This window comes from Desmodus rotundus, chromosome X (genome assembly GCF_022682495.2).
Source record: "Desmodus rotundus isolate HL8 chromosome X, HLdesRot8A.1, whole genome shotgun sequence".
NCBI lineage: Eukaryota > Metazoa > Chordata > Mammalia > Chiroptera > Phyllostomidae > Desmodus > Desmodus rotundus.
The window spans coordinates 99,380,444-99,406,034 of record NC_071400.1 but is presented as its reverse complement, the minus strand read 5'-3'; the positions used below and the strand labels follow the sequence as shown (position 1 = coordinate 99,406,034).

Here is a 25,591-nt window from a genome sequence, read left to right as displayed (position 1 = left end):
GCAACACCCGGGCTATCCATCACCATCACAGACCCTTTGTGGGGAAGTCGGAGAGGCGAATGACGAGCGTTTGTAAAGCCAGTCACACTGTGTGCTGGCAAATAAACACATCTGGAAGATACTACGCTGCTTATGACAGCATTTAGTCACCACGCGCCTCACTTAAAACGTATTTGAGGAATTTCATAATTCACCGTGTGCAAGGTCTTCACGCTGGAGGTACAGCAGTTCCCCCCTTGTGTATGGGGGTATATTTCAGGACCCCCAGGGGACCCCTCAACCTGTGGACAGAGCCAAACCCTACGTACACTACGGTTTTTCCTATGCACACACACCTGTGATAGAGCAACTCACAGCTTCGCTCTCTCTCTCTCTCTCTCTCTCTCTCTCTCTCTCTCTCTCTCAGATTTTACTTATTTTTAGAGAGTGGGAAGAGGGCGGGAGAGAAAGAGGGGGAGAAGCATCCATCGGCTGCCTCACCTATGTGCCCCAACCGGGGATCGAACCTGAAACCCTGGCTTGTGCCCTGACTGGGAATTGAACCGGCGACATTTTGCTTTGCTCAGTGATGTCCACCTGAGCCACGCTGGTTGCTGCTGTCTCTTTTTTATGAATCCTCACCCCAGGGTATGTTTATTGATTTTAGAGAGAGATGAAGGGGGAGAGAGAAACGTCGACGTGAGAAACAGTGATTGGTTGCCTCCTGTACGTGCCCCGACTGGGGATCCATCTGAGCACCTTTTGCTGTACAGGACGATGCTCCCACCACCCGAGCCACCCACCCAGGACCCCTGGTGAGTGCTCTCATCCCACGCAAGGGGCTAGATCGCCAAAGGCCCAAGTCCCATCCCCATGCAAGGAGGGTGTTTATTTATGCACAGTGCTGTGGCCTGATACTCGGTCACCTGTTTCCTGTGCCTGCCACCTTTGCTGTCCCCGCCCTTGCAGCAGGGTGGTGTCCTGGGAGCGGACTGCCTGGAGGTCTTGTCTGTATTTGTCACAAGGTTCTGACTCGGCGTCACTGTGCAGCAGGCTGAGCAGGCTCCTGAGGCGTGCGAGTTTGCATCGGATGCTGAAGCCACAAGGGCAGGTGGCCAGGCTGCATTCAGTGAGACAGATGGGACGCTGCCTGGAGTCCACGGTGGGTACCGAGCCCCGCAAGGACGGGCTGAAGCTTTTACGCATTGCTGCATCCTGTGCCCTGGGAGACTGGCCGTGCTGCAGGGTCCAGGCCCTTCCTCGTGCGGTGCACCGAGCCCGTGACGAGGCTGCAGGAAACCCCGCCAGGTGATGGCACCCGCTGACGTGGCCACGGCCTCCTCTGCTCCCCGCCACCCTCCAAGTGCCCCAAGGACGTGCCTTGCGGAGGGGCAAAGCCCGGGTGAGACAGGACCAGAGGCACGCCTGCTTCCCCGCCTCCCTGACACCGGGAGCTCATGCGGCGTTAATACGAGGATGTGGCCGTTGGGGATCGGGAGTCAGAACCGAAGGAAACCCGGGATTCCTGGCTGTCAGGAGAGTGATCTTTTGGAAGACCAGCAATGTGAAAAGCCCCCGTAAGGCTCCCACATTCTCCCAATGCCACCTCGTCCAGGGCACTGAACGGGCGCACCTCCAAACCCATCAGCGGTCGACGTCCAGGCAGGCGGAACTGGAGTTGTACAAAAAGGGGTGGAAGTGGCAAAAACCAACCAACCAAACAGAAGCGTTTATATGCAAAAAGGTTCACGGCAGAAAGGGACCGGGTGCTGAACGTGTGAGCTGTGTCCGTCCCACACGGAGGTGCTTTCTGCCCTGACGGGTGGGAAAGGTGGTCACTGCCCCACCGTCCGGGGACCACACGACACGTACCCAGGTTCAAACACGGGGGTCTCAGCAAACACGCTGCTTTGAAACCACTCTTCACTTTCTGGGCATGAACGGAATTCGTCCACCAGATCCTTTAACATTTCCCTTTTACGGACAGGTTTATCCTCTCTCTCTCTCTTTTAAAAAAGATTTTATTTATCTATTTTTAGAGAGCGAGGAAGGGAGGGAGAAAGAGAGGGAGAGGAACATCAGGGGTGGTTGACTCTCACACGCCCCCTACTGGGCACCTGGCCTGCAACCCAGACATGTGCCCTGACTGGGAATCAAACCAGTGACCCTTTGGTTTACAGTCCGGCACTTAATCCACTGAGCCACATCAACCAGGGCCTTTTTCTCTAAACATAATATTTTTCATTTGTTAGTAGCTGGAGAGCTGATGATTGCTCTGTATGTATTTCGTAGCAACTGGCATTAGAATTCTGAATTAAAAATAACATTCATGATTTAGTTTCAATCTCGTCTGGACGAGCCAATAAAAAATACTGATGTGATATAACGCTATAAAAGATTTAAGCATAATTTATTGATAAAACCATTACCACTGGAATGAGGGCTATCTGTCTGCATAATGGTTCCTCAAATCACTGATGGTACTTTCTTTCCCATTATTCCACTGAAACATTTATAATTCCTTTGTGGAGTTACCGGTTTTTTAAAAAAAATTTTCACTGAGGGCGTGCTTGTTTTTAGAAAGAGGGGAAGGGAAAGGGAGAGAGACAGAGAAAGAAACATCGATGTGAGAGAGAAACAGCAATCAGTTGCCTCTGTGTGCGCCCTGACCGGAGACAGAACCCACAACCTGGGTATGTGCCCTGACTGGGAATCGAACCGGCAACCCTTTAGTTTGCAGGCCGGCACTCAGTCCGCTGAGCCACACCGGCCAGGGCCAGACCTACCATTTTGTAACAACCACGCGTGGTACTTGTCTCACGCCAGCCTCTGCCACGAGGGTCTGGCAGATGTAGCTGACTTGTTCCTCCAACAACCTCACAAAGCAGCCCGTTGTTCTCCGTACCTTCGCATCAGCGAATGAAGGCACGGCAAGTTCGGGTACCTTCCCCCGTGGGGCACCCCAGGGAGTCTGGGAGCACAGAGGAATCCCATAGATTCTGGTCCCTGGGTCCAGATCCCTGAGCACCGCTGCCCACGGACTTGAGACACCTATGGCCGAATAGCACCTTTCAGAAACTGGAAATTTCCCCCACATCTTAGCTGAAAAGACGCACAATTGGAAATGGGCTCTGTTACACCCCTTGCTTTGTTACCCCATCTAAGTGATTTCCTCATGGTGTCAGACATAAGCTGAAGGAGATGAACTTGTTTTTATAAATGCATTTAACAAATGCGTTTGTTATTAAATGACATCTCACTGACATGTCTTAAAACGGTGTGTAGATCCCACACACTTAACGTCACTTCACGAAAGAAGCTCCGACGTGTATGAAATGAAAACGTGTTACCACCTTGCTCATACACTGCCGGTTCATCAACAGGCTTATATCCCCAGGTGCTTACATTCAGAATAAAATTAATTTTAATTAATTCCTTAGAATCAATGCAATCGAGAAGAGGAGGAGGTAGGGCAGAATAGGCACTCTGATTATTTTAGAGTCTGGTTTTTGTTTGTAAACCCTAAAATATCCAACTGCTCCTTTTAAATCTCTGTAAATCATGAAATTAAAGAATTGAGGTTGGGTAAGGGGCGCTCCATCAGCCGGGGTGTGTCTGTATCTCCGCCTCCCTAATCGCCGTCAACGGCGAATTTATCACAGCGCTTTCCGTCCGACTGAGACAGTTACATACAATTAAAACGCATTAATTGAAAGGGAACTTTCCAAATGATTTACTAACAATTCATTATCATTTACTCCTGTGGCAATGATCTCATGAAAGCTCTCGAGAGCCTGTACTTTACAGGGAGACACACACTCTAAATAGCTCTTCTGAACTTTAAACATTTTTACGAAAATCTAGACATGTGGTATACTGGGAGGTAGCAGGTTTCGCTAAAGACACAGTTTTTTATTACAGCGCACGCCAGGCTATGGCTTGCTCCTACAAGACATATCAATCGGCGACGATACATATACATACGGGGCCTGTGGGAGACAGCCCGACGCCCCCCCTCTGAGATGGATTGCACAGCGATTCCCTCTGACAGGGAAACAGAATGCCAGCGTGCTTTCTCATTCTCCACCGGGCCCTCACGGGTCCACAAAAACCAGCACAAAAGGACCCAGTCTGAACCCCTAATTGTCATAACATTCAATTAGAGGGGACATCATTCAACAGCTGCCCTGGGGGATGGGGTATATATGAAGACCGCCCTCCCGTCCCCCCGCAGTGAACGGCTGAAGCTGCGGAGATTACCGAACCATTTAACCCTACATACTGTTCTTTGCTACAAGGCCACACCTCTGAAAAGGTTTCGCTTATAAAACAAAGGAAGAGATTAGCAATAACCAGCGAGAGTCGTCTGATTCACTTTCTGTGGGTCTCACACACCCGTGATGAATCGTGGTCTGGATTTTCCCATACTATGTGGAAAATTCCAGAAAGGAACAATCCCTGAGCTGTAAATCACACACCAGTGCGAGCAAATCTCGGGCCATCTCCCTCGGTGCCGCCCCGAATATGAACCATCCGTCGCCCAGTGTCCCAGGCTGCAGGGGCGTCTAACCCGCGGCCCGCGGGCTGTATGCAGCCGGGCACGGCTCTCAGTACAGCCCAACCCAAAGTCGCAAGTGTGCTTTTGTTTTCTCACCAGTTTTCGCTAGTGTTTGTGTATCTGAGGTGTGGCTCAAGGCAACTCTCCTTCCGGCGTGGCCCACAGGTGCCGAAACGCTGGACTCTGCTGGTAGATGCTACCTGCGTGTAGGTCACCTCGAAACGCCCTTGGGGGCTCAGGCGCACGGTCCCGGTATCCCCGTGCCTGTGTTCCAGCGTCTTCTCTTTGACCTCACACGGCCACGCCCCTGTGACTTTTACTCCGGTACATCGAGGAAGTGGTTCTATTTGTTGGTTATTGCTATTCATCTCTTTCTGCATCTAATGTGTAAGTTAAACGTTCCCATGGGAATGGACACCCTCTTCCAAAAAGGATGGATAAGATGTCAACCCATTGCTGCAGGAAACGGGGTCCTTTGAAGGCAAGATGGGGCTGGGGCTGGCGGCGGTGGGGAGGGGAACCTCTAGGTTTTCCTTCCCCCCTACATGGTTTGCGTCTCTAAGGGGACAGTATTGGGAGTGTGTCCCCAGAGCAGTGCTGCTGGCCAGCTGCAACTCTGCCCTCTCACTTTGATGTCTGTGCCTGTGTCTGTATTCATACGTCACCACACTCCTGGTCACTACTTTCGTGCCAAGAGCTTTGAAAATGAATATAATGTTCACAGAAAATACTGCATCGTGTATATAGTGTTCCTGGAAAATGTAATTTTCACAACGTGTATTCTGATGGTTCCAAGGACATCCTGACTTTTCAGTCTATGTTAGACGAGGAAGAAGTTTCGGGAGAGTTGAACACCACTCTGAGATACCAAATTCTTAGGCGGCAATGCTGCGGGACTTTTGAAACATTTTCCCTTGAGGAGTCAACAGTAAAATGTCTTATTTTAATGAAAACTGAACCTGGTCGATTAGAAGACTTGGATCGATAAAGTGCATTTTTGATTCAAAATTGAAATGGAAGGATCAGCAGACTCGATCGGTGCGAGATTATTAGCGCCGCCTAATAGCGTGGCTTCTCTGGGAACGGCAAGCGACAGATAGAGGAATAAAATCGAAGTGATTTATTACCACTCCATCGTGCAGAAAGATGTGGGAGACACATAAAAAAACAAGCAAAACTGAAGTGACTTTGGAGAAAGAGCAGCCGAGGCCCCAGCTCTGACAGCAAAGTGCTCAGTGAGGCAGATGCAGATGAGTCACTACCAAGTGACACATTCCAGTCACATTTGGCTGCCAATATTGTGACAACTGTCAGGCAGGCCAGTTGCACATGAAGTTAGGATAAGCGTTGCCGTGATACCCTGCGGGAATCTTGATATTTTTCTCTTCACGACTTACAAGATGTTTTGGCATTTTCTAAACAGACAGCCAAATGTTGATCGGCTGTACGTTACGTTGAAGAATGAGTTGCAGCTGAGTGGCAGAGTATTGCTCTTAAAAATGGCAATTTTAGGCAACGTGGCTTCTCGCCTTGGAGGCTGTGGCTCTCGCGATGAGTAATCCTTGCAGAGCGATGGTCCTGCCTGACCACGTCCACTGTCAAAGCCTCGCTGACTCTCCCTGACCTCGTCCACCTTCCCCTCAAACGGCATCTCCGGGTAGCTGAGTCACAAAATGTATTCCTTGCTCCCAAAGGAAGGGCATTCTAGAGAAACATCAACAACCCTTGGCTGCTTCTCCAGCCACAATAAATACCGTGCCCAGCACAGCCGATGGGTAGTACTTCGATAAATAACAGGTGCTGGCTTAGTAGTCAAGAGGAAAAGGTAAGTTTGTACGCTCGCACCTCTTTCTGATGGAGAACTCTCACATCACAAAACATGGCGGAATGGATGAGCCAAAGCCAACCTCTTCGATGAGATTTCGTGCGGCTGTCTCTGCTTTCCACAGCGGCCCAATTCCGAGGCACCTGCCCAGGGCTAAATCCGTTAATTCCATCACAAGACAATTTAGACTTTGTAGGAGAATAAATATGGCAGATGGAGACGTTGGAGAAACGACCAACAAGTACTTCTTTTTTTTTTAATTTTTAAAAATTTTTGTTCAGTTACAATTGTCTGCATTTTCTCCCCATCCCTCCACCCTACCCCAGCCCAAGTCCTTCGAGCCAGAACGGCCTTTATTTTGCAAGACGTCGTTTACGGGAAAGAACCTTATCCCTAGTCAGTGTTTTAGAGGGTTTTCTTCACAGACGAAGTTCCCCCATCCTGTCCTCTGCTCACAAACTGATTTGCATAAGGTGCAAAAGGATTATCTTAAGTGAATTAAAGCTCCTGGTAGTTGAAGATGATGTTAATAACCTGCAAGGCCCCGTGGGGTAATCTGGTATGCCAGGCCAGCAAAGTGGGAGGGAATAAGTGATTTCAGGGGAAATAGAATTGCCATGTGAACCAATTTGAAATAACGTCAAGTCTAGTGTTTCGGAGAGAGGAAAAAAGGTGTTTTTCTCCAAGTTGTAATCTGTCCAACCTCGCCCACAGATGAAGGCGAAATAGATATTGAATCCGGTGATTCGCTTTGCTCGGCAGAAGGACAGAGGTCAATAAAACCTGAGTAAGATGGGAAAGCCAATGTCACCCAGACAAGAGAGAGGTGCCAGCCAACACGGGATCCTTCTGTTGCTACTTCTGTGTTTGCACAGGGAAGAATACGGCACGTCCACATAAGCCAATACATTTCCCAAGTCCGCTCCCTCCCCGCTTCTTTGCGACTTCTTCCGCGGTTTCCCACCTCTTCACAGCCCTCCCTCCCTGCCCGGCCCCATCACCATCCTGTGCAATCCGCTTTTTCAACATCGCGTGACATGTCACCTCTCGGCTGAAACGGTGTTACCCTGCCCCAGGCATGGCCACCGGGGCCTTCCTTGCCCTTCACACGCTTCACTCTGCTGTTGTGTCTGTCATTAGGGGTGTGTCTGTGTGTCCGTTTAAGGCTACACGCTTATGCATTAAGACTAGACAAGCAGAAAAAGAAAAAAGGGATGAACCGGTCTTGCTTTCCTGAACAGAAAATTGCAACAGGATGGGGTGGGGCACCAGATAGCAGCGGGAAGGGGATCTTTAAGGTCCTGACTTTGCGCAGTCGCTATTAGAAACACGCAAGGAAATGCGTGGATTTGTCGTGACGAAGGCTGAGAGAGTGTCACGAGACAAGACTCAGGTTCAGTGTATTTGTTGGAACTCAGATTCAAACAGGAGATGCTGAATGTATTCTCGTCTTCAGGTATGATCAACTTTCCTGGAGATGGAGACTCTTCACGGACGTGTGGCGATAATTCTGGGATGTCTGGGAGGTTCTCTCGATGTCTCAGCTGGTCACTGCTGGGGCGAATGTTTTGGGCACATTCAGAATGTTTTCGGTGGTCCCTGACTAGAATTCCACCCCTGTGCACCGGCTCTGCTCCCGGCGGAGACTCACACAGCATCGGGCTCAGCGTTGTGAGGGGGGAGGTGGGGTAACCCTGTGAGATACGGGGCCTCCAGAGCCAAGTGCTGGGGCTGGAGTCCCCACTCTGCTTCCTTAGCCCCTGCGCTCAGGTTGGCGCCCACTGCATTGCCCATCTGTCCAATGGGCGTGATTGTGGCAGTTACTGAAGAAGGGCTCACTGTAAGGTTGAAGATGAAATATGCCCGTGCAAGGGAAGGTTCTGGAATGTCACAACATGACACATTGTTAGCTGACAGAGTTAGCTCTTGTTGAGATGATTATTAAGTAAATTGAGTCTCTTTTTTCCTTTAACAAGGACTCTGGGGAGGCTCAGGGGGTCGGGAATGTGAAGGCTACATTGGATACCATTCTGCTAGTCTCTCTTTTCCTGCTGGTCACAACATGGCAGCTGTAGCTCCAGCTCTCACGTCTCCATTCCAGGCAGAAAGAGAAAAAGGGGGGAGAATACCGGGACAAGCGAGCCAAACTCAGTGTATGTCAAGGCTCCCCTGTGGAAGCCAAGCCCAAGACAAAAACCTTCCAGTCAATTTCTATCACCTAGACCCATGTGACATGACATCGCCAGCTTCCAGGCAGGATGAACCGTGTCATCCCCTCCTAGTGGGACACACGGCCACTGAGAACAGAGCAGAAGGACCCTTAGTGGAAAGGACAATGAATATCGGGCAGGCACCTTTCTCGTCTCCTGGCCTTCCACGCCTGTCCAAAACCATGTTGCTCTATGCTGTTTATGCCAAACAACTGACCTCGCTGAAGAGAGCTGTTTCCTCTTCCTCAGCAAGAAAAGGCGCATGTTCTCCAGCAAGCCATAGGTCGTGACTCTCTGGCAGCAGCTCGGAAGTTATAAATGCTTTCTGTTGTACTTAGCATTTTCTGAAGTGCCAAATTTGTCTGAACCCACGCTTTCTTGAGACTCAACGTCCAGCCTGTACGTCTCTCGCATGCCCCCCGAGGGCTTGTCACGACACCTGGACATTTCCTTTGAACGTTCTGGAGCCAGAAACCTCCCTGATCCTCAGGCTTGTTGCCATTTTACCCGCAAAATTTCATTTTTCAGGACCAATGCTCCTTGGGTGATTTTTGCACGCACAGTCTGAAGCTGTGACCACACGTATATCAACAAATAGCTGGCCTAAAATCAAGTGGGCACATCCAACGTGCACCCCTCTATGACTACGAGGGACTCCCCAAAGGGCGTTTCAATTGTGCTCACTTCCAAAATATCACTGTTTCAACAACTTTTCCATCTCTGGTGAGGATTTTGTCCTGAGTAGTGAATTTCTACCAGAAAACTGGGAATTAGTAATTTGGTCTATGTATTTGATCACTTTCACACACCACTTTTTGAATTTTAAATTTCAGTTAATGTTAAAGTAAGACAATTGAAACTAAAAAAAATGATGTAAGTGTGCATTGTGACTTCTTATGCTCACATTTTATCTTTTTTTTAGTATATTTCTATGCATGTTTTAAGTGTTTCCTTTATGCAAAGACAGAAAGGAATATATAACCATTTTAACATCTTTCCAACATAAGTGTTACTTTTCTATATACATTATTCTGCACCGTATTTTTAATCTGATAAATTATTTAAGAAATCTTTACGTATTTCATAGAATTCTTTTTGATAGTTTTCAAATGTTTTTTTTTAATCAGTTCCGTCCCACCCTACTAAAAATCTTTTACCACCCCCCCTTCACCTCCCATTCCTTTGCTGTGTGGGGAATTTATGGTATGTGTCTTTTACTAAAACAGAATCGATCATCCTTAAAACACAACATAAGTAGGCAATTCATTGCCTCTTCATACCTTCAGCAAGTTTTTCGAGAGAGAAGATTTCAAGACTCCACAAGCACTTAAAAGCCGATCTCAACAGTGTTCTCAGATCTGCAATATATGCCAACCGGCAAAGCCTCTTCATGTACCCAAGGATGACTCACCGAAATTCCTATCTGCAGTATTGGAGAGGTGATATCAAAGACTTCAAAATGCCCGAGTGCCTTTGATCAATTCCTGCCTGGGAAAGATGATAGGGTAACTGAAGACTGATATCCTTCTATTGATTCAGTAGCAAAAAAATGTTTTTAAAGTAACGGTCATTAGAGAGCTCTGGGGTAAATATTGATCGCTCTGGAAAGCGTAAGAACGCAAGAAGGTATGATGGACATTGACGAAATCACGGCATCTGCAGACAGAAATTTCTTTTGTTCGTGGATTCGGGAATGCCAGACCCAGGAGGGGTTTGGGGAAGTTGGAAGGTGACAGTCACACGACAAGTAATCGTGAAGAGGAAGGGGGCAGAAGCCATTTTTGGAAGGGACTCTCATGGACGTTTCTTCGTTATTTCCTTGTACAAGCAGGAGGGTGGTCATTGTTCCTGGGACCACTGGGACTCATAGAACAGCATGTGGGCTGTGGGAAGGGGTCCCAATGTCAAGTTCATTCTCGGTACAAGGCCAAGGTCTTGGGTACCGTCTGTCCTAGAAATGGCTCGTTGCTTCAAACAAGACTGGAGCTGTCTGAACACTCCTGCCTCCTGTCTTCTTCCGTTACAGCCCCTAGCAATTCGTTACGTCCACGGCCGTGTCATCTGTGATGCATTTAAGAGAACGTTGGCTCCACTGTATCAGGAATTTCTACACATTTTCTGGTGCGAATATTGCTTCAGCGGAACTAGTCTACCATATGGGCGAACGCAAAATCCCGCCACGTCTCCTTCTTCATCCTTCCCTTTGCTCTCGTTACTCATCTTCTCGATGGCACCACGCCAGGAGCCGCCCCCAAATCCTCGCCGCCTGCGGACTCTGTCACTTTTGGTTACACGTAAGGACCCCTACGGGTTTAATCGTGTTGAAGAGTTTCCTTTCTATTGCAACTGGCTGCCCCGCGCCTCACGGTGCTCTTCCAGCGTGCTTGCTGTATCGATCTGAATTTGGGGATTGCTAGGTCTGTTCCAGCCTTCACGGCCCTGTCCCCAGAGCCTCCTGCTGGCTGTTTGCCATGGGCGCCGCGCCTTAAGCACAGTGTCTCGACGTCCTTTTCCTAATGCTTGGCATCTTTTCCCATCTGATCCCCTTTTTTGCATAGGATGGCCGCTCTCTGGCCTTATTTGGGGGGTAAGTCTTAATCGAAATTCATGTCCCACACCATTTATGAGGCTTTCTATACTAAGCATAGCTGCCCGGATCCTATCAAAACGTAAAAGTATTCATCCTGATTGCTTCAATGGAGCAGGTAAATAAACTCCGATTCTTACTCTTTGGGTTTTTTTAAATTTTTTTATGGCCTTTCATGTTGCCTTCCCAATTAGATTGAATTGTTGCAAAGACTTCCTAAAAAGTGACCCGTTTATTCCACAGTGCCTCCTATGATGTTCAACGATCGTAATAGAACAGCACATAAGAAGTGCTTCGGGAAGGGTCTGGTTCAAGTGAACATCACCTAACACTCGTCTGACGACCCTTTCGTGTGACGATGGAGAACGTGGCGTTACTCTGTCAATTAATTGCAGCTCTGCCGGCCGCGGTGGGCAACCACTGCGTCCATAGGTGAGCCATTGCTCGCCCGACATGGGCAATGCAGCTCATTTCTTCTAGGTTGGTCAGCATCATCCCTGGCGGAGCTTGATAAATATTCACGGAGGACGCAGCAGGGTCTTTACAGCCAGGGCCCCTGACGGAGCATCAAAATCCAGCCTGAAGTCACTCTGCCCTTTGAACCCCTCCAAGGAGGGTGGCTCTCTCCCCTCCCACTGGTTTTGGTCACTCAACCCACTTCGGTTCAGCAGTTCAAACATCCAGTTACAGGCAAAAACAAAGACAGAAATGCACACCCACAAAGCTTGACTTCAATTTGAAGTTTCCCATTTCCCTTGGCGCCTGTTGAAGACGGGCCGAGGGCTGTGGAGGTGGTGGTGACTGTATTTTTCTGTCTGCCCTTTTCCCCTTCCGGCCGCTGACTTCTCTCGTGGTTTTGCCCTGGTGTCTGTCTATGGGGATGGATGGGGGAGGAATGAGGATCTCGGGGCATTTCTCCTGTGCACCCTGTTCTCTGGAATCAGCTGGTGTCAAAACGCGCACTTTCTCTCGTGGACATATTTGTGGGTTCGTCACCAGCTGCCTTCTGTCTTGAGAAAGGTGGGAGTGTGTCCATCCTTAGGATGGGGACTCTGGAGTGTCCTCAGCGCCTGTCCTGGACGGCATGGGCGAGGAGGGGTCCCGGTCCTGCAGGCTGCGACCTTGGCGACCAGTTGCACCAACATATGCCCCAGTCAGCACGGATGCATGAGGTCCACGGTGGCCTCCCATGGGGACCCGTGTGGCTGCGCCGTGGTGATGGGAAGAAGTGACATAAATCCCCGGACACCGAGCGCATGGAGAGGGCAGCCCCTGGAGCGCCCAGGAGACTGGCAGGTGCTCCCGAACGTAAGAACCACACACCCAGCAACATGGGACAGGCGGGAGTGAGGTGGACACCGTGCAATTTGTGGTGTCAATTAATGATGACATTTCTCACACCTGCGACGGTCCCTACACATGATAACGCGTAAAAACACATATGGATAAAAATGAGAACTATCGAAAAAATGTAATGTCGTTCTAAATTAATAAAAACAGTCACCATGTGACTTTTCATTGCAAAAAATAAAGCCCACTGATTGGTTAGGAGAGAAGAGGTTGTTCTGCCACATAAAGTAGGGATTTTCTTTCGATGGGTTCGAATACGGTGATGTCGGACAGCGAAGTGGCCAGTATTTATGGTTCTGTCACTAAAATTAATAATGCAGTGGCTGTAGGGACGTCTCTGTGCCGGGTCTCCAACCTACGCTGATGATTTAATGTGATGAAGCTGAGCCTGAGTGCCACTTGGTGGGGGCCGAGAAAACGCTGTCCAAGCAGGGCACACCGGTTCCTGGTGTCTGAGAAATTAGAAAAGAGGTGAAATGCTTGCTCAGTTCACCCTCACCTGTGCAGCCTGGGTTTGATGAGAATTTGGGGAGAGGTACCATGGATGTTTGGGGGGTGCAATAAATAATTAGAGTTGCTCTTCCTTGATATTGAAACTCGGTGGATCTACACACTTTCAGGATTAAGAAAAACAGCATGGCTGTGGCTGGTGTGGCTCAGTGGGTTGAGCGCCGGACTGCAAACCAAAGGGTCACCGGTTTGATTCCCAGTCAGGGCACATGCCTGGGTTATGGGCCAGGTCCCCAGTAGGGGACGCACAAGAGGCAACCACATATTGATGTTTCTCTTCCTCTGTTTCTCTCTCCCTTCCCCTCTCTAAAAATAAATAAAATTGTTTAAAAGGAAAACAGCATGGAATGCACACTCCATATTGTGAGTTATGGATTCTAGACAAGAGGAACCTTAAGTGCAGATGGAGGGCTGACGGCCAAGAGCTGAGGAGACCCAGAGAATGAGGAGAAAAAGAGAACCGAAATCTATATTCTTTCAAGAAGGTCTCCACCTAAACCAAGCAAGGTTCCCTGGTGCTCCGCCGTTACGCAGAGCCGAGAAAATAGAGCATGGTTTGACGTTTATTACAAGCAGTTACTTGATTTATGCCGTTTCTCAGAATCTCTTCGGTCTCAGAGTTCTTGCCTCTTACCAGCAGACATGACACATGCCGTTTGCTGCGGGGAGGGCAGCCCCCGCAGCGCCCAGCTGCCCAGGCGTCCCCAAGGCGGCGCGGTGCACGCAGTCGGAGGCTGGGGGAGGGCACAGGGCCAACGCACTGGGGTGACAAGGGGTTGCCGGGCAAGGCTGCGGCTCGTGGCGTGGGGGGCAGGCGGGCGTGGGAACCGGAGGCATCATGAAGGAGGAAGGGCCGCGGTTGGCCGTGTGGCTCACACAGTTGCTCCCGTCGGAGACGAAGGACGATTCTCGATGACAGCCATTTCCGCCAACACCCAGTGGTGTGAAAGAGATGGACTCGTGTCCTGAGCAAAGTACAGGAAGTTCTGTTTATCTAGTTATGAGGGCAATGGGGGTTTCTTTTCCAGGTTGGGGAAGCATTTCAGGATGTCAAGGGGAGAATAAATTTTGGAAAATACTAGGAAAACATACCCATCTTGTTTTTTTAAAATTTATTTTTATTTATTTACTTTTTTAAAGATTTTATTTATTTATATACAGAGGAAGGGGAAGGGAGGGAGAGAAACATCAATGAGTGGTTTGCCTCTCACACGCCCCCTACTGGGGACCTGGCCCATAACCCAGGCATGTGCCCTGACTGGGAATCGAACCTGTGACCCTTTAGTTCGCAGGCTGACACTCAGTCCACTGAGCCCCACGAGCTGGGGCTATTTTTACTTTTTTAATGGTGGATCTTTAAGTCTTTCATTAGAAGGCAATGATTTCTTAAACTGCTTCACCTGAACTCACCTAAGTTACATACATAACATTGTATATATTGTTCTATAGTATATAAAGTATTTGACATATACCCCTTGTAAGAATAATGAGGATAATAATGATAACTAACTTTATGTAGGGTTTATTATGTGCCAGGCACAAATATTTTACATACGAAATAATGACTGAGTTAACCCTCTAAAGATCTATAAAGCAGGTTTTTTTTTAAGATTTTATGCATTTATTTTTCAGAGAGAGGGGAAGGGAGGGAGAGAGAGGGAGAGCAACACCACACAGGGATCAGTTGCCTCTCACCCGCCCGTAACTGGGGTCCACCCCACAGCCCAGGCAGGCGCCCTGACCCACAACCGAACTGCTGACCTTTCAATTGGCGGGTCAGCACTCAGCCCACTGAGCCCCAGCAGCCAGGGCTGAAGTAAGCGCTGTTTACCCCCATTCTACTGATGCGGAAACTGAGGCCCACGGAGATCAATAACTTGCCCACGAACACAAATCTGATAAAGGATCAAATATGAATCCAGCCTCCTTCCCCATCGTGCTATAAGTAACACCGTAATTGGATAATAATAATAACATACATCCCCTAACGTGCATCCGAAGAAGAAATACACGACCATATGATAGGTGTGTTCCCCCTGTGACATGGCGAAGGGGCCCACAATTTTGGGGGGCGGTCAGCTCTTGGCGGCTGTCACTCAAGCGCTCAGGAGCACTGCTGGACCGTGGCTGAACTCGTTCACAGCTCTTGGGAAGTTTCCAGGCCAATTAACTACAATTTCCCCTCTAATTACTTGGCAGCTGTGTTTCTGGAAAACTCAGGGCCTCCTCAAACTGTGCACACAGAAAAAATAATAATAATAATAAAATAAAGTTACTCCTTGAGTTCAGACCTAAGCTGGAGTTAGAGTCTAGATTCCGATCACTGCTGAGCGCTTGTATAAATGCACGGCCACCTGGTGGGACATTTCCACGCGCTGTGAGCAGCGGCCCCTTTTCATGTTTCTTTACTCTGTGCTGTTTTGGATAAATGCTGTGCATACACTCGGAACGTTTTATCCTCCCCGGCTCCTGCCCACTCCACAGCAAGGGCACTAAATTATTCTAATTACACGACAACAAGTAAATTCCATAACGGCCGTGGAAGACGTATCGGCGAGCTGGGATCCAGGACGACCCCGAACTCTGGAATTCGGGGCACCGTGTTCGGTCCCGGTAAAGGTTTCTGGGGAAATGCTCACGAACTTTCAGCAGATTCTCGGACCACGGTTATCCCTCACTGCCCGCAAAGTTAGGAGCCATGGACCTTGGGAGCTACCCGGCATTCTGGACTAATGCCTCTGATCCTTTTTTTTATTTGGTAGCCATTCTTTCTGGCTCCTCGGGGACGTGGGTTCCACGTTCGCACCCGGCACGATGTTGGCTCGGGCCTCCCCGGCCTTTTCACTTGGCACTCATCATGGAATCCTTATCTCCCATTCGCTGTGCGGTTGCTTTACAAGCAGCCAGGCTGGGGGGAGCGCCCGTGTGAAATCCCAGAGTCGTCTCTGGTCGTCTCTGCAGAAGCTGGCATTGTTTCTGGCCTCTGGTGACGGTGCACAGACATACCAGCCTTTCGCTGCCCATAGCTGTGCCACCACCCACGACAGATGTGAAGCCACCCAGGCAAGTCCCAGGGGAGCAAAGGGTCACTACTGGCTGGCTGTGCAGTACGCAGAAGCTGGGGGGAAATGGCAGTAGTCCTCCTAGGCGCCTGTACGTGCTTGTTTCAATGTGTGGTGAGAGCGCGTTTGCTGGGAATGTTGCGGTGGAAGCCTCCAAGGGTTTATCATTGGGGTTCAGCCCACCCAGGGATCTGCAGAAAACACCTTCAACAAGAATAAGTACGAAAAAGAACATGCTTGCCTTGGCCAGGGGGCTGGGCTGGTTGGAGACTCATCTCGTAACTGAAAGGTTGCAGGTTTGATTCCCAGTCCAGGTGCCTACCTGGGTTGCAGATTCGATCCCCGGTGGGGGTGCGTTTGTCTCGGTCCTTGTCAACCATAAGCATGTCTGGCCCATGTCCTGGGGGCATCGACCACGTACTCAGAGGAGAGTTGTGTGACAACCGTAATAGTTGCTCGTGTCGATGGCGACTCAATTTCACGCTGCCCCCTCCCTCCATGATGGCGAAAGGCAGAAAGGAAGGGAATTTCAGAGTCTGAACCGTTAGCTTGATCCTTGGGTATGAAATCTTGGAAGAGAGAGGTCAAGTTTGCCGCAGAGAGCATTTCCCACACGCCGTGACCTGTCGGGTCCAACCCCGGACTCTCTCGGGGTGCCAGGGTCCTGCCGGGACGGTCTGAGTCCCCGTTTCATCAATGTGATTGAGAAAGGAATTCCATCTACGCTCCCTATTTTCGAGTGGCGCAATAAAACAAACCAGCAGGCAGAGAAGTGTAAGCCCATTATAAAACAAAAACCAGCCGTAAGGCTGAATTATTGCCACACGATCATATTATTAAATGGTGCCTTTTTGAGAACGGAAGCTGAGTTGGTTTAAATGCTGCCCGATCCCCTGCTTATGGGATTCAATATTATTCCCGTGCATTTTTCATTTATTCTCGTGCTCACACTGTTCGCTATCCTTATAAGTTAATATGCAGGCAGGCGTCCAAACTCTTCCAAATGCATGCGTTTCGGATACCCATAAATCGACAGATATTTACTGAAATAATGAGTTCTAATTATGAATATGAAATGGATTAAAAGCCACAAAGTATTTACCCGGCAATTGATCGGATTAGTCGAAAAAAAAGGGGGGGGGGAGTTTGTGGATACTTATTCTCCTGATTTATGGCAAGGATACATAAATCTAGACTCTTAGAAGTTTAAACTATATATTTTGTGCTTGATTTATAAAGGCTGCTAATAAATCCATTTCGGCTTCTCATTGAGGACTCATTGTTCTCGGCATCAGCCCTACCTCACTACGAGGATTTATAAACCAGGAAAATCCGGGGACGAAACGAACCACAGATTTTGAAATTACTCCAATAAATCTTGTAAAAAAAAAAAAACTAAAAAAACCCCCCTAACAACCTTTTATTTACAAATCCCTAACTTACACCTGGGATAGAAGTGAAAGATTTAGAAACCATAACTTTAAATCTCTACAATAGGGCCAACATGCTAAGCCAGGACTGAATTGCACGCCACGTATTAGAACTTCCGAGTGGCCTGTGGTAGGAATGAGTATGAGGAAGCGGATGCTTAAAGAGATGACTGCCGGCAGGTGCTAATAGGGGTGGCGGATGCTGTTTGGGGTACCTTGCCCAGAACCTCTCTTTCAGACAAATGCTCACATCTTTCAGTGGTTCAGTTGGATGCCACCAAGAGCTCCAAGCTGGCGTCCTCTCTAGGGAATTATGTTTGGTTGACCAGGAGTCGCCCTGTCTGAGTAGCTACCCCCCGACTCCCCGCGCGAGGGCCACGCTATCAGGTGAAGGCTAGGTGTCACAAGAGGCTGGTCATCTCTCACTCCCGCCCGCTGCCTTACGCCTGGCCCCGCTTCAGGGAATCGGTTGCGCTGAACGCTCGTCTCTGCTCCTTCAAAGGAGCCCAGCCCAAGGCTCCAGCTATTTCTAACAGTCGCCAGATTCACGGACGAGAAGCAAGAGCTCCTTCAAAGTCGCAAGTAACTATTGTTTCTTAACAGAAGCTCGTTCGTCAGAATCTCAAGGTCCGACTGTATCAAACACATCTTCTCCTGATTCATTTGTGTTTCCTCGTACAGCAGTAAAAGGGGACTTCACACGTGCAATTATCAGCTTACAGAAAGGACACTGGTGTTCCGTTTGGGTTCAGTAACCCCAGTGACATCTTGGTGACATGAGCCAATGGTATCAATGGTCAAGATGGGTAGGGATCCCCCCCACACACACACCTAAAGAAGAGGAGGCTGCAATGAGATGCCGGCTCTCTGACTCCCAGAGCCAGCCTGGAACCACCCTGAGGAAGTGCATTAAGAGCGTAGGGCATTCTGGAATGACCACACAGCCCCCTGAGAGCTGGCAAAACATTTTCCATTAGTGGCAGAACAGGTTGGATGCAGCTGTGGATGGTGATGATAGTAATGAGGCTTAAAATATTCAGTACCTAAAGGCCGTCCCCTTCAGGAGCTACTTAAAATAGATCCAAGGCTACTGAGTGACTCTCTTGGGTGATTAACTTAGATGCACCTAAACTCCTCCTGTGCAACATTTGTATCCCTCAGAAGTAAACGACGTAGGGCAGAGGGCTCTTTATCTCCCCCCGATGGCTGGGAGGTACCAGTGCAAATATTATAAACAGGCGATTTGGCGGAGTGTGTCAAGTAGGAAGGTTGGACGTTGATTTTACACGGTGATGCTTCGCCTTGATGCTGTCATGCTGAATTTAATACGGCAGATGAGTGTGGACATTCCTGTGTCCCGGAGGTGCCGTGCTGCACCTGGGGGAAACTGGAAACCAGTGGCCAGTCCCATGTGTGCTTGGTCATTGAAATAGGACCTCTGGACCTGACTGCCTTGAACCAAACCACTGCTTGCAATCAGCACGTCCGGCTTGCTTTGAAACCTCAGCTAACCTACCTGTTTGGCTATAGAGTGGGTGTCATAGCTTCCGGCTCATGGCTGTTGTGAAGGGAAGAAAATGTCTCATTCTTAGAGAGCTCCCTGACAAATAACACTCTAAGTAGTTGTACCATTACTGTATTCATTCCTAATCAATCTATTAAGGTGCAATGCTATAAAATATAATTGCACGAGGTCTGTCCAGAAGGTATCTGGCCATGTACTATGAAAGATAGAGACATGTATTGAAGAAGATACACGATACAAGAAAAACTGTACACAGGACAATGATGCCTTAGTCCCCCTCAACGTGGGCACCTGGGGACCTCACAGTTCTCCCAATTGCTATCAGCTGCCCCATTTTATTTTCCTGAGTCTCACAGAGGGTCTGAATTCTCTTCCCGTTCAAAGGTGATGTCCGTTTGGGGAAAAGCCAGAAGTCTCAGGCTCCAAATTTGGGCTCTAGGGAGGCTGAGTCACCTGGGGGATTGGATGTTTCACCAAAAGACTCTGCATGAGACGTGATGCATGAGTACATGTGTTGTCGTGATGAAGCTGCCCGTCACCAGTTGCCCAGAGCTGCAGCCTTCTGAGTCGTCCCAATAGTTTCCACGGAGGAACGTTCAAGCTTAACACAAAGTTGGATGCAGATGTGTTGCTCTGCTCACTCAGTCATTTTGAATGAGACGGCCACACAGCACACATGCTCACTCAGTGGTGTCCACCACCCCCACTGACTAGCACAGTGAAGTCGTCACTGTTCACGCATGCCCATTTCCGTCCACTCTCCTTGGCTGCCAGGCTACATCCATGTCGTGCAAACCCTTCTCCTTATATTAACAATGGCTGGGCTTTTTCTGGACAGACCTCATATATTACAGTATAATACATATTTGTGTGCGTATGTAGGAAGGTATCTCAGCACGGACAAGCGACCAGAAGGTTTTATGCACCTTCAACTCTACAGATGCTTCCGGAAAGCTTCCCAAAGCGGGTTCATCAGCCTACACACCCTGCAACCGGGCAGCGAGAGTCCTTTCGGCTTCCCCTCTTCCTTCGGACTTGCTACTGTCAGACTTTTTTTTCTTGCTCATCTTAAGAAAGTTTCTTCCCTGATGTTTTAACTTGAATTTCCCTGTCCGTGAATAAAAGACAGCTTTTCATTTGTTACTGTCATCCAGGTTTTTTCTTCTGAGTAGTATTTTTTTTTCTGTGTTTTTTTATGGAAATATTTCCTTCTGTTGAGTTGCCTGAATTTATGTGTGTGCTCTTATGCATTCTTAAATTCTTCATATGTAAATAAATGTATATAAGAATCTGTAATTTATTCTTATGTTCTTGATATTAATCATAAACATTTGGAGCAAATGTGTTCCAAACAGTCTTCACACATTCTTGGCTTTTCTCTTGGTAAATGGTATCCTTTATTTTTAAAAATATTAATCATTTGGTCCTGCCTGGTTGGCTCAGTTGGTTCGCTACACCAAAAAGGTCTCAGGTTCGATCCCTGGTCAGGGCACTTGCCTAGGTCGCGGGTTCGATCCCTGGTCAGGGCATTTGCCTAGGTCTCGGGTTCGATCCCTGGTCAGGGCACTTGCCTAGGTCTCGGGTTCGATCCCTGGTCAGGGCACTTGCCTAGGTCTCGGGTTCGATCCCTGGTCAGGGCACTTGCCTAGGTCTCGGGTTCGATCCCTGGTCAGGGCACTTGCCTAGGTCTCGGGTTCGATCCCTGGTCAGGGCACTTGCCTAGGTCTCGGGTTCGATCCCTGGTCAGGGCATTTGCCTAGGTCTCGGGTTCGATCCCTGGTCAGGGCACTTGCCTAGGTCTCGGGTTCGATCCCTGGTCAGGGCATTTGCCTAGGTCTCGGGTTCGATCCCTGGTCAGGGCACTTGCCTAGGTCTCGGGTTCGATCCCTGGTCAGGGCATTTGCCTAGGTCTCGGGTTCGATCCCTGGTCAGGGCATTTGCCTAGGTCTCGGGTTCAATCCCTGGTCAGGACACGTACAGGCGGCAACCGACCTTCCTCGCTCTCTAAAATCAGCACACATATCCTCGAGTGAAGATTGACAAAACAATCATTTGAGCGTTCCAATGCACGTATGTCGTGTTAAAATACTTGAGTATTTTTGTGTCTCACATCTAAGCTGGATGGTGTTCTCAGTACTCCCTAACTTACATTCTCTGCCGCCCCCGGCCGACTGCCCCAGCGTGATGCTGAGCCCGCCAGGAGGAGGAAGGAAGACTGAGTCACAGGTGTGCATTCTGGCGCACACTCGACTTCTCTTGTTTTTCTTTTTAAGGGACTGCCATTCCACCTGAAGTTTCTCGACCTCTCCAAGAGCCTGCCTGCACGCTGCACAGGTTGTGGAAATGGAGAAGCCCCCGAAACCGAAATCCGGGCCTCGGGACGGGTTATGCGTCCGCCCTGGTCACACGGAAGTGCAGGCTCATCCTCCCTGAGGAAGGCAAACCCATCGTTCCTCCAGGGGAGTGGGCACTGGATGATCCACTCAAACCTGAGCGGATCCTCCTTCCCCCGTGTTCTGAGGGGGACGCTCAGCATTGCTGCCTGAAATCCATAACCACCAAAGAGGCTGTGAGCATGGAGAGCTGCAAAGACGCAGGAAACACATATTTTCCCTGACGGCACCGAACTCTGGCTATGGGGCATCCTTGTTGGCTGGCACGGTGAGCGAGGCTCTTCTTGGTACATAATGCCGAACCTGGGGCCAGTCCCCGGAGCAGGTGACCCACATTAAAAGCACGCTGCATGGTCACCCCGGATTGAGGCCACGGGCTATTATTGGAAAGGATTGCGCCGTAAACACCCACGCCCCCGTTACCGCGTCGCCCAGATACGTCCGCGTGTGTCTCCCACGGACCTCTAAATCACTTCTATTCCTTATTACCCTGTGCCCCAGCTTTTTTTTTTTTTTAATTGGAAGGCATTCTCTCGCGGTCCTTGCTTTCTAATTAAATCCCCAGACTAAAGCACGGAATCTGCCCCCATCTTTTTATAGGAAGTGAACACCATGTGAGGGAGGAATGCATGCATTTTAATGGCGCCCTTAATCTTTGCACAACTAGGAACCTTGGCTGCATTTTCGATAAATAAATTCTATCCAGGCCCGTTCCAAAGATCCCTAGATGGGGGTTATTGTGTTGGACAATTCTGTCTTGGGAAACAAGGCTAAAAAATATGCCCTGTGCTCACCTGGAGGACATTGCGCTCCAGTGTAATAAGATGTTTACACAGGGACAAAGTTTCGTGGTTTCAGTCCTGGGACGCCCCTAGAGGAGTCACGGTCTCAGACACAGGAAGTGGACGCTACGTGCCAGGGGCGGGGGGGTGGGGGACGGGGTCCGTGTTCGGTGGGGACCCTGCCAGGGGCGGGGGGGGTGGGGGACGGGGTCCGTGTTCGGTGGGGACCCTGCCAGGGGCGGGGGGGGGGGGGTGGGGGACGGGGTCCGTGTTCGGTGGGGACAGCTTCAGTTTGTCCAGATGAAGGTGGAGTTGGCTGTACCACGATGTAAAGGTACTTAACGCCGCCGACCTGCGAGCCTGAAAATGGTTAGGACAGTAGCCCTGACTGCTGCGGCTCAGTGGGCTGGACACCGTCACGCAAAGTGGGCGGTTGTCAGTTGGGTTCCCGGTCAGGGCAAGCGCCCGGGTTGCCGGCCAGGTCCTCAGGTGGGGGTGCATGCGAGAGGCAGCCAATCAGATCAGGGTTCCTCTCACGCCTCCATGGTTTTCTCCCCCGCTTTCTGCCCTCTCTCTGCAAATAAATGAATAAGGTCTTCTAAGAAATGGTCAACATGCTGGTATGTGTATTTGGCGATGAGAAGTTTTAAAATCCCTTCGGTGTAAAACGCATGCCCGCGTCCTCATTGGACCAAGGCCGCGTCGGAAAGCAAAGTTGCAAAGGTCCAGGGTTTCCGTCGGCCCATGCGGCGTCCTCACGGTCCACGCCGCTTGGGGCGGGCGTGGCTCCGCGGAAGAGCGAGGCCTCCCGTGGGTCCTCCTATGTGTGTTTTGTATAATGTTGTGTCCAGGCTGCTTTGCATACAGGTAGGTGCTGTACCATGCTCGGCCCTGTGGCAACGGTCTACACCTCGATCACGTCATTTAATTTTTCAAAATCTGTGTTATGGAGGTGACACCGGTGAATAAAATACAGGGCTCAGGGCACATCGTCTGCTCACTGTATGGTGTGTTCACCACCCCAAGTCAGGTCTCCTTCCATCACCATTTACCCCCCTTTACCTCCTCTCCCCACTGAGTCTCTCTGTACTTGGTTGGTTAGTTTCTTTTGTTCATTAGGCTCCTCATATGAGGCAAATCTGACGGTATTTTCTTTCTCTGCCCGGCTTGTCTCACTGAGCATAAGGTTCTCCAAGTCCATCCGTGCTGTCAGAAAAGGTAAGATTTCTTTCTTTTTTTATGGCTTCTTTTCAAGATATTTTCTGTGCTATTGGTTTACTGACGGTATTTCAAGTCACAGCAACGAGGTCATGCAAATCCGTGAGTTTGCGAGCTAATTTTTTTTTTAAGGTTGGCAAACACGCCGTTCCGGAAATGCGTATCGCCAGCCGGCATCTTAGATCTCTCCCGCTTCAATAGGATCTCCTGTGTGTGGAACACAAAGGGAAACAGAAGTTCGTAAGCACAGGGCGACTGCTGGTCAGCGGGCAGGCTGGGGAGCTGGACCTCCTGACCCCAGGGTCAGAGCCGGCTCTGGGAGGTCGTCTCCCGCTGAGATAATTACTAATTTCCGGTGCTCTGGTACTGTGTTGACATGACCACATGCATTATGTTTCTCCAAAACACCCATTAGGAGTTTGGGGGGGCCCAAGGTCCCCCTGACCCACTTTCCTGCTGGGACGCTCACTACTTAGTAGTCTGGCTCACCCAGGAGGGTGAGTTTGCATTTGCTTTTGCCTGGGCTTCGGGAAAAATTGCTCCATCTGCCAAGGATGCAAATGGCCTTGGTTCAACCCTTGTTCAATTGTGCGACAACTCAGCCCAGGACCACAGAAGCCAACGGAGATGATAAAAGTCCAAAACATGGGCTGGACACCAGGCCAGGCAACTGGTACCCTAGAAAATCCTTGAGGGGATTAACAGGATTAAGGATTGCCTATTATTTCCCCCTAAATCCTGGGTGGATGAGAACAGTGTCATACCACAGTGCAAGGAGCTGCCGGGCCGTCATCCGTGTGCCTGCTGGGCCCACCGATCACGGCCCTTTTCTGAGAATCTCTGGCAGAAGACGCTTCTGTCTCGGTTGAATTGAATCAAGCTGTCCCGCCCTGCAGGCCCCCAACGGGAAGAGCTCTCTGATGGCTGGGAAGCAGGAACTCAGGGCATCCAACAAGAGGACGGGTGGGATAGCATTCCGGCAGCTTCACCACGCCGATCTCGGCGAGTGTGCTATTCACGCTGGATAGGGCTGTTGGAACCAGTTACGATACTTCAGAACACACACCACCTCCGTCTAGCTGCTTTTGCTTGCTTGCTTTCTAATGGCCGCTGAGCGAAGAACACTTTGGACCTTTCCCCGGGGTGCGGTTTTAAACGGCTGTGCCTGTGCCCACATAATTAATCTCCCCAAACTCAGCTTCTGGGTTTGTAAAGTCCAAAGTCGGAAATGCGTCCTGGCCCTTCAGGAAGTTGGCAGAACCGGCGTGACAATTTTGGTTTTATAAATAGTATATTTAGCTGAAAATGGGCCTCAAGGGTTTCCTAAAGAATCCCAAAGGGTAGGGTGGGTATTGCAGCCACACATTAGAGCGTTTGTTTAAACACGGGGCTGAGCGTTCCTACGGTAGGGGCTGGGCCACGGGGCCGGTTCAGAACACACCCCCACCTACGGGAATGTCTTTTCTGTCCTTTCTTGCTTTTGCAGAAAGCATTTTGTCACGTAAAGAGGTTTGTTTCTGCCCACTCTGCTGATAACTTCCTTCTTAAATAAGGACCAGTAACACAGTGGACTTACACAGGAGACGATTTTCTGGAGGGAACAATCGAAGTCCCTCTCCTGACGGTATTTGCACAGTTCTTATTGAGGCATCCGCGGGGCAGCTTTCTGGAGGGGGTGGTGGGCAACGCGGGGCCACTTTCTAATTAAACTCGGGAGCACGCTCGCTTCGGGGTGCTTGCAAGCACAGCGATGCGGGCGGTGCTTGCAGAGAAAGTTCCCCGCATGGGACGGCATCCGGTTTTCCGATATGCACCAGTCTCTTCGTCAACGCCGTTCACGCTGCCCCTTCACCCCGACAGCTGTGCACCACACACACAGTCAGCACAAGGAAAGCGTGTTTAGGGGAAGAACACCTTTGGGAAATTTCACAGACAGGTGTAGGTGAGGACTCGGGCGGGTGCGGGATGAAACCATTAGGCAAGATGAAGGCTCCTAACCCACACCATTCTGTTTTTAGCCACTGGGCTAGAATGGCTCTCTCACAGACGCTAATAGCGCTTGCATGGGGCTGCTAATTGTTACTATGGTGACTGTGTCTTCAGGGGACACTGTGTCTTCGCTCGGTGCCATCAAGGCGAGGAAGGAGGAGGCCACATGCCGG

General features: G+C 49.7%; 1 protein-coding gene across 2 annotated transcripts in view; it reads right to left on the bottom strand.

The window, feature by feature from the left end:
- The window catches only part of PUDP (pseudouridine-5'-phosphatase), a 208,348-nt gene that overhangs the window by 10,366 nt on the left and 172,391 nt on the right, over positions 1–25,591 (bottom strand). The gene's annotated exons all lie outside the window — the stretch shown is intronic.